This window comes from Globicephala melas, chromosome 6, assembly GCF_963455315.2.
Source record: "Globicephala melas chromosome 6, mGloMel1.2, whole genome shotgun sequence".
In the NCBI taxonomy this organism is placed as follows: Eukaryota; Metazoa; Chordata; class Mammalia; order Artiodactyla; family Delphinidae; genus Globicephala; species Globicephala melas.
The window spans coordinates 24084556-24099487 of NC_083319.1; the positions used below are offsets into that span (position 1 = coordinate 24084556).

General features: G+C 47.0%; 1 protein-coding gene and 1 pseudogene across 1 annotated transcript in view; one reads left to right on the top strand and one right to left on the bottom strand.

The window, feature by feature from the left end:
- Positions 1–14932, bottom strand: part of PALM2AKAP2 (PALM2 and AKAP2 fusion) — a 638407-nt gene that overhangs the window by 578299 nt on the left and 45176 nt on the right. The gene's annotated exons all lie outside the window — the stretch shown is intronic.
- Positions 203–1430, top strand: LOC115854605 (splicing factor 45 pseudogene; annotated as a pseudogene).

Sequence of the window (14932 nt, forward strand, 5' to 3'; positions counted from 1 at the left end):
ACTATACCTCAATTAAAAAAAAAAAAAAGAAATGACGGCGCCGCCGCGGGCCCCGCGGACTCAGCGTAGGGGTTGGCGCCGGAGAGGTCCGGCCGTCTGGGGCTGACACCCAGCGCCCAGCCCGTCGAGTCCGCGCCGCCTCGGCCCCGGTGCGCCGCCGCGGCCTGGGAGCGTCGGCCGGGCGGGCCGGCATTAAACTGAGATGTCCCTGTACGATGACCTGGGAGTGGAGACCAGTGACTCAAAAACAGCAGCCTGGTCCCAAAACTTCACACTTCTGTAGTCTCAGCTCCAGGTGAAGAAGGCAGCTGTCACTCAGGCGAAGAGCCGGAGGACAAAACAAAGTACAGTCCTTGACCCGGTAATCAACCCGAAGCCAGGTGCCTCTTCAGACGAGAGGCAGATTGTGGACACCGCACCGCACGTGGCAGCGGGCCTCACGGATCCGGTTCCCACTGCAGGAGAAGTTTTGATTCCCCTAGCTGATGAATATGATCCCATGTTTCCTAACGATTATGAGAAAGTAGTGAAGCGCCAAACAGAGGAGCGACAGAGACAGTGGAAGCTGGAAAGACAGAAATAGAAGAGAGAGAAAAGAGGCGTAAAGACAGACATGAAGCTAGGGGGTTTTCCAGGCGACCAGATTCAGATTCTGATGAAGATTATGAGCCAGAGAGGAAGAAGAGAAGTAGGGGCGGAGCTGCCATTCCACCACCCACTTCTCTTGTAGAGAAACACAAAGAGTTACTCCGAGACTTTCCTTATGCCGAGGATTCAAGACCTCGCTCACCGTCTTCCAAAGCTGCTATCCCTCCCCCAGTGTACGAGGAAGAAGACAGACCCAGATGCCCGACCGGCCCCGGCAACTCCTTCCTCCCCAACATGGGTGGCACAGTAGCACATAAAATCATGCAGAAGTACGGCTTCCAGGAAGGCCAGGGTCTTGGGAAGCACGAGCAGGGCTTGAGCACAGCGCTGTCAGGGGAGAAGACCAGCAAGCGGGGAGGCAAGATCATCGTGGGCGACGCCACTGAGAAAGATGCAACCAGGAAGTGGGATTCAAATCCATTAACTGAAATACATAAGTGTCCTACTAAAGTGGTCCTACTAAGGAACATGGTTGGTGCAGGAGAGGTAGATGAAGACTTGGAAGTTGAAACCAAGGAAGAGTGTGAAAAATATGGCAAAGTTGGAAAATGTGTGATATTTGAAATTCCTGGTGCCCCTAATGATGAAGCAGTACGAATATTTTTAGAATTTGAGAGGGTTGAATCAGCAATTAAAGCTGTTTTTGATCTGAATGGGAGGTATTTTGGTGGACGGGTGGTCAAAGCATGTTTCTACAATTTGGATAAATTCAGGGTCTTGGATTTGGCAGAACAAGTGTGACTGCAAGAACTAGAGCCTGAGTCATCTCCAGCGATCCTTCAATAAGCTGCAGACTGAGCAGCGGAGAGCAAGGCGACAGGCAGCCTGCATGGCTGTGGGTACAGAGACTCTGGAAGGACTTCTAAGATATACGTCGACTGATCCCTTTTTTATTTTGTGGTTTTTTAATATAGTATAAAAATCCTTTAAAAAAAAACCAAAATAGATAACTAATAAGAACCTGCTGTATAAAAAAATAAAATAAAATTCAAAAACATAAATAAATAAATAACAATGTGTGCCTCTCTGGTTGTTTCTCTTTTTTATTACCACTTCTGAGGTGATTACATTTTTTGCTAGGATTTCATGATAATCCTCAAGTGCTTCAGTGATATGGCATTTCTTGCACTAAAATATCTAGAAAGTTTTGGGATATGGGGTTGTGTTACCCTTTGCTTTTCTTTCTTTCTTTCTTTTTTTTTTTTTTTGATTCATTTTGATAAAACCTGCAAATTACTAAAAAAAAAAAAAAAAGAAAGAAAAAGAAATGACCTATGATACATGCGATCGCATGGATGAATCTCAACATTTTTGTGCTGAGTGAAAGAAGCCAGACATAGAAGACTACATACTGGAAGATTTCATTTATATGAAACTACAAAAAAGACAAATCTATCAAGACGGAAAGCAGGTCAGTGGATGTCTAGGACCAGGGATGGAAAAATGAGAAAGGGAACAGGGAACATTTTAGGATGATGTAAATGTTCTCTATATTGATCATGATACTGATTATACAGGTGTATAAATATGTCAAAAGTCACCAAATGCACACATAAAATAGATGCATTTTAATCTGTAAATTATACATTAATAAAATTGATTTTTTTTCACGAGTGCACATCCATGGGGGGTTTTACTGCAAAAAAGAAACTGTCTTGGAGGGTCTTACAGTTGCTGGATATGAGTTTGAGCTGGACCATGGAATGTTCTGGCATCATGGGTGAGGTCAGAGAATCCTGTCTGCTGGAGCTCTGGTGACAGTTTGAATCCTAACAGTCATCCTGGTGCAGTGGGTGCAGACAGAGCTGCTGATGTTGCCAGTTCAGTGAAAGTGTGAAGCTCTCAAAGCATCATGAGGCTTTGATTTACACTTTTGTACTTGGGTCATTCACAATAGTTCCCAGAGAAGCAAGAGCTACCTAGTGACACGGACAAGGGGATGAAGTCTCCAGCCACTTTTCCAGGACCCCCCCCCCCCAGTGCTGATGCTGGGCCTGTGGTGAAGAGGCATAAAAGGAGAAGCATCTAGTGGTAAGGAAAACATAGTTTTGAGAGCTGAGAGTCCAGTCTGGTGGCCCAAAGCTAGGTAGACAGGCCCACCTGTTTCCTAGGGAGGAAGAAAGAGTGAGAGCCCAGGGTTCATGGCTAGGAGAAAGGGCAGAGTGGCACAAGAAAGGACAGCATCTTTAACGTCCTTCCCAGGGGACCCAAATGGCCTGAGGAAGACAGACTCTATGTGTCTCAATCCCTGCCTTCTCAGAACTCTCCTCCCAAAGTTGCCTGTGCCCCCTGCCAGCCCCTGGGACACACCTCTTGCCTGGATCACTCTATTCAGACAGAACTGCTGTTTCACCAAACCGGATTCTTTCCTATACTTTCCCTTTTTCAATTATTGATGGCCACCTGTGGTCACCGGCGTTAGAAGGATGGCCTTAGAACCAGTTTCACGCCCCCATTTTACTGAGAAGGAAAATGGAGCCCTGGGAAGCAACATCCAAGTTATGAACTGGAAAACTTTAGATCTAGTCAGAGCCGAGGTCAAACGTCGCTCTCCCACTTGCTAGCTCTATCAAAGCGGACAAATCTCTTAAGGTCTTAGAGGCTCCTTTGCCTTAACTGTAAAAGAGGTACAATGACCCCTTCATCGTGGGTTTGTCCCAAGGATTACACAGGACAATGTGCAGACCGCACCTGCAGGATCTCTACCAGGTAGTCAGCCACCAAAAATGGCCTTAGGGGTCAGGGGAAGGGTTGTATCTTGCCAGGAAGATGGCAGCCCTGGACATCTCACTGCCTTCTCTGGCCTTTGTTTCTGACAAAATGCACTTCAGTGTTCATTCTGGTCTCTTAGGGCCCATTAGTGTCTTTTTTCTTTTCTCTTTCCTTCTCTGATCTAAGTAGAGGAATCTGAGTACTCGATGACAGTTTTCTGACCCAACCAATACCCTTTTCCACCTGTGTAACTGGCGGTGGTGGCAGCGATAACCACAACGGCCCCAGTAATAATACCTTTCCCACCCACACAGGCAGGCTTTGCCCTCTTTAGAAGCAGCAGAGGGCAGGGCGTGCAACACGGCAGCAGACGGCCACGCTCACCGGCGACCTAAGCCCCCTCACAGAAGCCCCCGGAGCGACGACTACCACTATCCCCCAATCCAGAGCGTTCTTCCCGCCCTGGCACGGCAAGCAGGACAGACTAGGGGCTGGCGTTTATTTTCACAAGTCTCACCACGCCCGGAAGAGAGATTACAGGCAGGTACATGCGCAAGAGGCTTTCAAACTCCAGATCCAAGATGTCCCTGATCCAGAGCTCACACTCGGCCCATGTGGTATCAGCAAGTGGCCCCTGGCAACCCCTTCCAGCACCACCCCACTCCTTCCTCTAGGGGGAGCTGATGAGCCACAGGTGCTCAACCCCAATTACTATTTACTTCATCGGTGTACGCTTAGCTCATCACAATGCCATTAGCATCAAGAGGCAACTCAAAACTTGGGCAACCAGAAGTGATGCTCAGGTCATCTGTCCTAAAGCAAGACCCCCGGGTCACATTCCACCAGTGTCCTTGGCTCACTTCACTTCTGCGGTAGCAAGAAAGCCAAAACTTCACAGACTTCTACCCAGGTACCCTTCATGTACTTACTACTAAAACCTAAAAAATGTCTGTCTTCTGTTACTACAGATTTATCTTATGACAGGACTCTTCACATAATATCAATCATGGCTAACACTTATTGAACACTTACATTGTCCCAGGAACTGCGCTAAGTGTTTGAAATGCATGATTTCACTTAATCCCCACAACATTCTATAAGGTAGTTACCATTATTATCCCCGTTTCACAGATAAGGAAACTGAGGCTTTTAGACTTTGAGTCTAATAGCAGAAAGATTTGAACCCAAGTCTGTTGTTCTAATTATTATTCCCACCACTACCTTGAGACATTAATTATAAATCAGAGGGGAACCTTTCCTTGTAGCCCTTATGCTGTGGGTACAACATTTTGACAACTGAGACACATACTCTGCTATTAATACACAGACAGTCAAGTATCCTCTGAGTTGACAATGTGGTCCTAACCTTCAGGTCCAAGAGCGTCTCAAGAAACAGCTTAACCTGGTAGTAAGTTACTACCAGAGAACAGAGGAAACTAGTCATTCAGTTGAAGCACATTGCCATTTTTTTAAAGTATTTTATTTATTTTTTTAAAAGAAGATGTTGGGGGTAGGAGTTTATTAATTAATTAATTTATTTTTGCTGTGTTGGGTCTTCGCCTCTGTGCGAGGGCTTTCTCTAGTTGTGGCAAGCGGGGGCCACTCCTCATCGCGGTGCGGGGGCCTCTCACCATCACGGCCTCTCTTGTTGTGGAGCACAGGCTCCAGACGCGCAGGCTCAGCAGCTGTGGCTCACGGGCCTAGCCACTCCGCGGCATGTGGGATCCTCCCAGACCAGGGCTCGAACCCGTGTCCCCTGCATTAGCAGGCAGATTCTCAACCACTGCGCCACCAGGGAAGCCCCACATTGCCATTTCTGATCCATCTTTGGCATCCTGATGCATGACGGTAATGACCCTGTTTGCCAGGTACTGCAACTGGGCTTTGATCCTGATGGCATCACCTGGGCTTAATGCCCTGTAGAGTCCTGCTGAGGATCTAGCGAGGCAGACGGGGGCTTTCGGAGCCTCCTGCCTCAACTCTGACTGTGCTCCGATTCCCCGTCCCCCCGCATAAATCTTGGGGGCTTCTCTGGGGTGTTTGTATGAGCATGTGGGAGAAAAGTCTTAAGCTCTTTCCTGAGAAGAGGCTGCACCCATTCCACAGGGTCCCAGAGCCCTTCCGGGAGGCTAGAGTTGGTGGGAGCGTGGAGTGGGTAGTGGAGAAGCAGGATTTTGTTTTGTTTTGTTTTGTTTTTTGCGGTACGCGGGCCTCTCGCTGTTGTGGCCTCTCCTGTTGCGGAGCACAGGCTCCGGACGCGCAGGCTCAGCGGCCATGGCTCACGGGCCCAGCCGCTCCGCGGCATGTGGGATCTTCCCGGCCCAGGGCACGAACCCGCGTTCCCTGCATCGGCAGGCGGACTCTCAACCACTGCGCCACCAGGGAAGCCCGGAGGAGCAGGATTTTATGACAGCGAGACAAATGAGGTACTCCCTTATTCAGAACCAAATGCCCTACTGATCGGTGTAGGGTCAAAATGTAAGCGCTGAGAAAGTCCACGTAAGGAGAGGGGATGGGAGCGAGGGCAGTAGAAGAGATTTCAGGAGCAGAGAGCCTTAAGCCAATGGGCAGGATTTGGATAAGAAGGACATTCCTGGCAGAGAACAGATGGAAGATTATACTGAATGAGGACCAAAGGCGAGAGGCTAAGGCATGAGATGTAGCTGAGGACCCTGTGGGAACTGAGCAGGAGAGCAGAGTGGGCCTAGAGTGGGAGTGAGAGGAGGTAGTAAGGAACAGGGCTGCACCGTGAGGGAAATGGGCTGCCGGGAAGAACAAACTCACAAGGTGTGCTGGACAGAGAGGCGATGGAGGGGCTTGGAAGCAGGAGTCCAGTTAGGAGGTCCAACTCTGTCACCCAGTTCCAACATGTGGGTTTTTTCCCTACACCAGGCAACTGTCTGGCACCAGCTAAGTGTTCTACAATTCAACTCAACGCTGACACTATCGACCCGGAGATGGCATCGGATCCCACAGGTTAAGGGCTCAGTCCTACAAGACTAACCCCCCACTTCCCCACCTGAGACACCAATCACAAGTCCAGGTTGTCACCTGTGCTTCTGACTGACCAGCTATAGATGGGAGCTTCCCACAACCCCTCCTTGGGTTTGATTAATTTGCTAGAGTAGCTCACATAACTCAGAGGAACATTTTACTTACTAGACAACTGGTTTATTATAAAAGGATATAACTCAGGAACAGCCAGATGGAAGAGACGCATAGTACAAGGTGGGGGGAAAGGGCTCGGAGCTTCCTGCTCTCCCCAAGTGCACCACTCTCCCCAAATCACCAACCCAGAAGCTTTCTGAACCCCATCCTTAGGGGTTTTACGGAGGCTTCATAGGCCGATGGGGGGGTGGGGGGTGGACTGAGAGTTCCAACCAGGTGGTTGGCAACCAATCCCCACCCTTAGAAGCTTTCCAAAGGTCGCCTCATTAACATAACAAAAGACATCTTCATTGCTCTCACCAATTAGGAAATTCCAAGGGTATGGGGAGCTCTGTGCCAGAGACAGCTTTGAGGAAGAAGACCAAGTATATATTTCTTATTATAAATCACAACATTACAGAAGGCAAGTGACATCATTGTGTCACCCAGTCACCAAGGCCTAACACAGCTCCCAGCCCTTAGGAACACACTAAAGGTCACCTGCAGGCAAAGGGGTGGAGTTGACTTGTGGAATTTAAGAAAACACTTAGCTGTGAAATCCTGTCCTCACCCTGAAACTTTCCTTGATAAGCCAGGCTGGAAGTTTGCTTCTAGGTTCCCTGCAAAGGATTTCGCTGGTGGCGCAGTGGTTAAGAACCTGCCTGCCAGTGCAGGGAACACAGGTTCGAGCCCTGGTCCGGGAAGATTCCCACATGCCGCAGAGCAACTAAGCCCGTGCGCCACAACTACTGAGCCTGCACTCTAGAGCCCACGTGCCACAACTACTGAAGCCCGCGCACCTGGAGCCCGTGTTCCGCAACAAGAGAAGCCACCGCAAAGAGTAGCCCCCGCTCTCTGCATCTAGAGAAAGCCTGTGCACAGCAACAAAGACACAAAGCAGCCAAAAATAAGTAAATTAATTAATTAATTAAAAACAAAATTTTTTTTAACTAATATAAAAGTTCCCAGCAAAAGACAGGAAAATGGGACTTGACCTTGCCATCTTCCCAGGCTTTTGGCTCCTCTGTACCTACCCGCTTCCTAGACTAGTACCGTCACCGATGCCTTAGGGTAGCTTTAGACCAAAGGCAAGTTGTCTGGATTGACTTCTCCTTCCGGTCCTGAGGACAACACTACAATCTTGGGAAAAAGTTTCCCCAGCCTCTGGTATCACCTCTCCTTTCTCTCAAGCAAGACTCTCTGGACATGGATTCCAACACCACTCCACTCCTGCTGCCCCCTGGGGTCTCATTAGAATGTGTCAAAGTCTTGAGCAGCTCAGGACTTGGCCCTGGAGACAACTCTCAGACACAAAGCCCACCCAGAGGGGAGCGTCCTAAGTTTGTCACCTCCCAGGAAAGCCTCTTGAAACACTCTTCACCAGCCAGGAACCCTGAAGCACCAGAGATAGAAGTTCATTAACTGAACTCTCTCCAAGCCCATTTCTCAGAAAGCATCCCTTCCCTTTCTGCCTCCTACGTCTCCTGAAAATTCCTGGCAGCTCCACCTCGACTGACAGGTGTGGATTCTCAGGACTGTGACAATTATTTGAACGTGTTTGTTTAGTGTTTCCGTATTTGAATAGTCAACACCCCCATTAAGGCTGAGAGGTTGGTACCACCAACCTCAGCTTAGATAAAAGGAGAGGGAAGCACCAAGAGGTTAAGTTGCTTCTCCAAGTTCACAGGGCTAGGAAGTGAGGGAAAAGATTCTCTGTCTCATTCTAGAGCCCAGACTCCTGACCCCCATGCTCTAGTGCTGAGCCGTCCGATAGCATAGTCACTAGCCACTACGCTAGCTACTTATGTTCAAGTTTTAATTAGAATCAAGTAAACTTAAAAATCCACTTTCTCAGTTCTAATAGTCACACTCCAGGTGCCCACTAGCCACGTGTGCCTATCTGAGAGTGCAGATATGGACTGTTTCCACCCTCACGGCAAGTTCTGCTGGACAGCCTGTAGTCTGATGCTTCCCATTTATACATCTGGGCAAGAGGCAAAGTTACTGCCTGGCCCACCACCCTCACGGCTACCCCATCCCTTCATGAAAATAACCCCAAATGCCTCTTTAGAGCAGCATGACCCTGACTTGTCTTTCTTTTCTTGCTGCCAGCTCTGTCCAGTCTCCAGGAGGGTGGCAGGAAACCTCGCCAACGAGACACATGGAAAGAATGAGATTTCGGAGACCGTGCAGCCAGGCCTCCCCACACGTGTACTGGCGGTCCAACAGGAAAATGGCAGTGGGCGAGTCCCCAGCCACAGCCCAGCCTCACCGTGGATGTTGCCGACATTTCTCGGGAGTCGGCGTGCCCTCCTGGCCCCCAAGCTGCGTCCCGGCCAACTGTCCCTAGAAACTGGGTCTTTACTAGCTTCTGGAAGTTTTAATAAGGGCGAGGAATATCCATTTTCCATAAAGCCCTGGGTTCCTCTTGACTTCTGTACACTCAGAGCTTACATCTGGAAGAGAAACCTCATCAGCTACCATGTGGTTTCTTTTTAGAAACAAACTTTACTGAAGGAATGTGCCCGGCAGGCTGCCTGTTGGCCCCGAGTGGCGTTTCGGCTGTGCCTCCTCTACCTTTCGAACCACACTCCCCAAGGATACCCAGGGCCTCGTCGTCATCCATCTCCCGCTCTCAGCATCCAGCATGGCGACTGGGCCCCGCTCCCCCGGTCTCTGCCTCAGCGGTTTCAGCCCCATTTCGCATCCTGTTCATTTCTGGTCCAAACGCAGCCTGCTGGCACCACTGGCTGTGGGTCCTGCTCAGCTTGCTCTTCTGGGCACCTACCCCCTGACTCCAGGGGAGTGAGGAGAGGGGACAGGCTCTGCTTTCTGACTGCCTGCCCGGTGACCCATGATAAAGTAGGAGTCAGGATGCCGAAGTGCTTCCTAACCCAGGGTGGAGTGTGCATCCCAAGCCCCAAGCTGCAGGGACCAGCTGTTGGGACATCCCCACCATGATCTCCCTTTTCGGGAGTAGCGTCTCTAGCAGAGAAACTGTGTCTTTTTCTCCAGGTTTCCTCCTCCATAGCAGACTCAGGGTCAGACAGGAGGTTTTCAATGGACACATCCTCCCTACAGTAAGCCCCTCAGGAAGGACCCTCTCTCCATGTGACTCTAGCCCCTTTCTCACCAACTAAGAGGTTGGCACTCGCTTTAGCATTTGGACCTGCAAGTAGTAGGCATTAAGGACCCTCTTCCTGTTAGACAGCACACAGAAAGCAGACGAAGCATGCAGGAAGAATTGCAGGATGAGGACAAATATCGTGCTGAAAGGTTGACTGAAAGAAAAAGTATTTGCAAAACATTTGCTGGAGAGCCACTGTCAGCCTATATTCAGAGCTATTCTATTACCATAAAAACAGCCCGTACAAACTGATAAGAAAGATTTCAAGGAAAACTTTGGGAAAAGGGCAGAATTTATGAAAAGGCAATTCTCACACAGATGCACACGCGAGGTAACGGAAATGTCTAAAATGGAATATGTTCAATTTCACCGATAGAAGGGAAAATAGAAGACTGTGAGAAGACAGTTTTCACCCATTAGATTGGCAAAGGTGAAAAAGAATGAACATTCCCAGTGCTGGCAGGATGCTGTGTCAAAACTGTGAAGGGTCTGGAATGTTTTCCCACTTGCACAGTTTTTGTTTTATATATATATATATATATATACACACATATATATATATACACATACATACATATATATGTGTGTGTGTGTATATATATATATGTATATATATGTATATATATGTATATATATATATGCTGCAGAAGCATGAGCACTTGGGTCAGAGAAAAGAGTTCTTTATTGATGTAACCAGATCAACAGTCAGAGTAAAGTGCAGTGTCAGTCCCTGACTCCTAGACCCACAGGTAATGCTGTGAGGGCTGATAAAAATTCTCTTGTGAGTGGCAGGTTTCATTCCATAGACAAGGGATGGAAAAAAGTATTTCCTCCATTTGTATACAGGAGAGAGGCAGCCACCTCCCTCCTCTCTGGGAAGGAGAGAGAAAAACCTTTGCCCTTTGGAGAAGAGATAGGAAGGATCCTGGATGCTCACTCTGACCTTTTGGAATGTAAAAATCTCTCTCCAGGGGCCAGCTAAGCCCGGTACGTGTCTCAGGCTTTTACCAAGAGATGGCTCCAAGGTTCGGGCTTCATCCCTTTTGAAACGTAAACACTAGGGAAATAGTGATCCAGTATTCCTGACACTTTGGAAGCTTAACCTAGGGATCTAGTCCAGATTATAGTCATTTGTCCCATTTGGGGAGATAAGAGAAATTTTGTTATCCTTTTGGATTAGAGGAATTAGCAAATGGCTATAGATCTAATTCTCACAGTGTACGAAAAGCAAAACGTGCCTAGGAGAAGCGAAGGCAAACATTCTGTCTTTATACCAAATACATTTCTCTGTCTCAGGAGGCTAGAGCATTTTACAGGAGCACTGAGAAATCCAGAGAAGGTTTATTTCCCCACACAAGGTTGCAGAGAGAAAAGGGCATTCTTGGCCTTTGCTGACAGAAATGTGTATTGCTATAGCTCTTTGGGGAAGTAATCTAGCAAATCCATTCTGACTGCACACCTTAATACTCCAGAAATCCCACTTTATAAAATATAACAAATAGAAATAAAACACAGAGTCAAAAGAATATACATATAAGAATGCAAATTGCAGGACTGATAGAAATGGCAACAAACGGAAAACAATTGAAATACCTGTCCATAAGAAATGTATACATTGCTGAAACAGTTATACCATGAAGTATGTTGTGGGCTTTTTAAATGTTTATTCTATATCTTCATAGATATAGAAGTATATCTATGTATGTAAGTATATCTTTAAGTATATACTTGCATACATAGGTGAGAAAGGCAGAATGGAAGAGATATATAATATATCCATTTGTAAAACGATGAAAAAACTTACATGTGCATGTCATACAGGTACATGATTATATGGGAGAAAGATGTGGGAGGATAGACTTTTAATATTAATTGCCTTTGGGAGAGTGGAGATAGGAGAAGAAGGAGGAGGGTAAAGTTTAAATTCAGCAAAAAGAAAAATATGCCTAGCTCAATATCAGTGGAAATTTTAGGATATAAAATTCTCACTGTGATATTACTCTAGGTATATACTAATTGAATCTACTCCTGGACAAGGAAGAGAATAGTATGTCAACAAATGAAAATATTTGGGGACTCATATTTTATTTATTCACTCAACAAATACATTGAATGTCTACTTTGTACCAGGCTCGGTTCTCATCCCTGGAAAGATGGTACTAGACAGAATCCTTGGACTCATGGCGTTTACTCTCTAGTGGGGGAGATAGACAATGACTTTGGTCAATAATAAATGTGTCAGAAAATGTCAGGTGGTAATAAGGGCTATGATGAAAAATTAAACAGGAGAAGGACCAGGGTGATGGGGTTGCCATTTTATTTATTTATTTTGTTTGTTTTCTTGCGGTACGGGCCTCTCACTGTTGTGGCCTCTCCCGTTGCGGAGCACAGGCTCTGGACGCGCAGGCTCAGCGGCCATGGCTCACGGGCCCAGCCGCTCCACGGCATGTGGGATCTTCCCGGACCGGGGCACGAACCCACGTCCCCTGCATCGGCAGGCGGACTCTCAACCACTGCGCCACCAGGGAAGCCCTAGGGGTTGCCATTTTAAATGGTGATCAGAAACAGCATCTCTCTGACCTGAGCAAGGACCTAAAGAAAGTAGGGAAGCAATCACACGCTTTCTCCATCCCAGGTCAAGCATCATCAGGCTCTCAGCCCCACCTTTCATGGTTTATTTCTGGACCCTCTCTCCAAGGGCTCCAGTTAGTGGATCCCAAAACCAAACACACCCCTCTTCTGTGTGGTTTAACTAACACAGAGAAGAGGCAGTGAGTACGTACCTAGCTTTCCCCTGGAAACATACACCATGTTGTATGTAGAATAAAATTGCTCTGGAGGCAGTAAGATGTCAGAGTGAAGAGCATGTAATTTGGAGGCACGTGCTCTCCTACTCACTAGCTGCGTGACCTTGAGCACGTCATTTATCCTCTCTGGGACCTTCTCAATAAAATGAAGGATAATAATCCTATCTACTCCCGTAGAAACCATTAATTTTAAAAACTTAAACGACGCCTGGTACAGCTAAAAAGAAATAGCTCTGTTATTACTATTGCTACTGCTAATATTTTAAGGGTTGGCCCACTTGCAGTGTGGACTCACATTGAACTTGTAGAGTTTTGAGGGCCTGGTTGCAACTTACAAATGGTCACTCCTCTTTTCTTAGAACTTACCTCCTATTGGTAAGGGAGGAATGGAGAAAGAGAAGACAGGGGTGGGGCGCTACTGCTTTGAACCATGCAGCCCAAGGAGGCCTCTCTGAGGCAATATTTGAGCTGAACAAAGTAGGCAGCTCAAATAATATTTTCATTACTAAGGAAATGAGCATGTATGAAGGAACATGTACCCAACTTAAAGATGCTTCTGGACTCTTAACCAAATCAATGCAACATGAAAAAATTTTTATACCTGGAATATTTGTCATATAACGAATAAATAAGTATTTAATTTGTGTTAATGTTCTCTTTTAATCTTTTATCAAAAATATCAGGTAGAAATCATTTTTGTATGTTGTTGAAATATGGAGTCTCATCACAACACATTGGTTCATGGTTCACAAAACTTGTATTTGTTTAATACGTCAGGTTTTTAAACAGAACATCTCTGAAATTTTGGCATAATTGTATCACAGAAAAACTGATTCCCTGTTTATTATTATTATTTTTTTTTTTTGCGGTACGCGGGCCTCTCGCTGTTGTGGCCTCTCCCGTTGCGGAGCACAGGCTCCGGACGCGCAGGCTCAGCGGCCATGGCTCACGGGCCCAGCCGCTCCGCGGCATGTGGGATCTTCCCGGACTGGGGCACGAACCCGTGTCCCCTGCATCGGCAGGCGGACTCTCAACCACTGTGCCACCAGGGAAGCCCTGTTTATTATTTGAGTCACTCATTATCATTTTAAAACAAGTAAAGTTATGAAAAAATATTTTTTAGATCTTTTAGAGGAATAACATGATTTGGAGAATCCCAAGAAACTCCTCCTCCCCATTTTTCCATGAAATCCCTAAGCTAAATATCTTCCAGGAGTTTGGAAACATTACTTTCTAATGGGAGGAGACTGACAATAACATATGGAAAAAAATGAATACCTAAAATGTTAGGTGGTATTAATTGCTACAAAGAAAAATAAAGCAGGATAAGGGTCTAGAGGGAAATGGGGGCTGCTGTTTTAAATAGGGTGGTCGGTGATGAGGAAAACACGTACAGAGAAAGCAAAGGAAATCTGAGGAAGGCTTCTAGCAATCACAAAGGAGGGAATGGTGGGACCCGTGGAGGAGGTCCTTGTGAGCTTCAACTCGAAAGCTCAGTGTTTGGGAGTTTTCATGCAAGGAGGGGAAGAAAGTGCTTTCCAGGCACCAGGAACTGCACGTGTGGAGGGAGGGGAACTAAACTGGCCTGAGCATGTTTAGAAATGACAGGGAGCTGGGTGTGGTCCTAGCGCAGGAGAGTGGCAGGTTGCTGCTACACGAAGGAGGTAGAACTGGGCAGGTGCAGAATGCCTTGCATATCACGCTTGGGAGTTTAGTTACAGGAAACCAAGATCACATCCTGAATCTGGTCTGGTTAATTTCACGGAGGATGCTCTGGCAACGTGACTGAGGGACTGAAGTCTTCCTCTCCAAAATCCCTACCAGGACTGTAGCCCAGACCACAGCAGGGCACGTTCTAATTTTCCTGCTTTTGCCTTCACACTGTAGAATCAGCTTTTCCTTCCTGGCAGCGTTGACAGAGATCCCGGCTGCCCATTCCAGCATCCATTTCCTGTCTCTTACATACTGACAGAGCCCTTGGCTTTAACAGAGTACAAAGCTGCTTGGAATAAAAACCTTACTTCCCAGCCTCGCTCATAGCTAGAGCTAAGTTCCAACCATGAGATGTAAATGGAAGTGTTAAGGGCGCTTTCTGGAAATCTTGAGACCGCTGGAGCATACCTTCACCCTCTTCCTTCCTCTATTCCCTCCTGCTTTCTGTTAGAATGGTGGCATGATGGTGGGAACTTGGGACTAACAAGATGGTGGAAAAACAAGAGCAAATCTGGGTCCCCAGGGACCGTGGAGCTGCCATTCCAGCCTTGACCTCTTACCTCTGTACTTGGTTTAAATGACAGTCTTTCACATTTAGGTCACTGCCATTTTGAATTTTCTGTCCCTTGAAGCTAAAGTCCTAAGGCAGGAAAAGGACATGCAGTTTTTAGGGTTTTGTTTTTATTCTGTAAATATCTTCATCTTCCTGTGTTGCTGCCTTTGGGGAGGAACAGCTCATTCCAGTGAACTGAAAGTTTAGAGGAGGACAGAGCCCTCC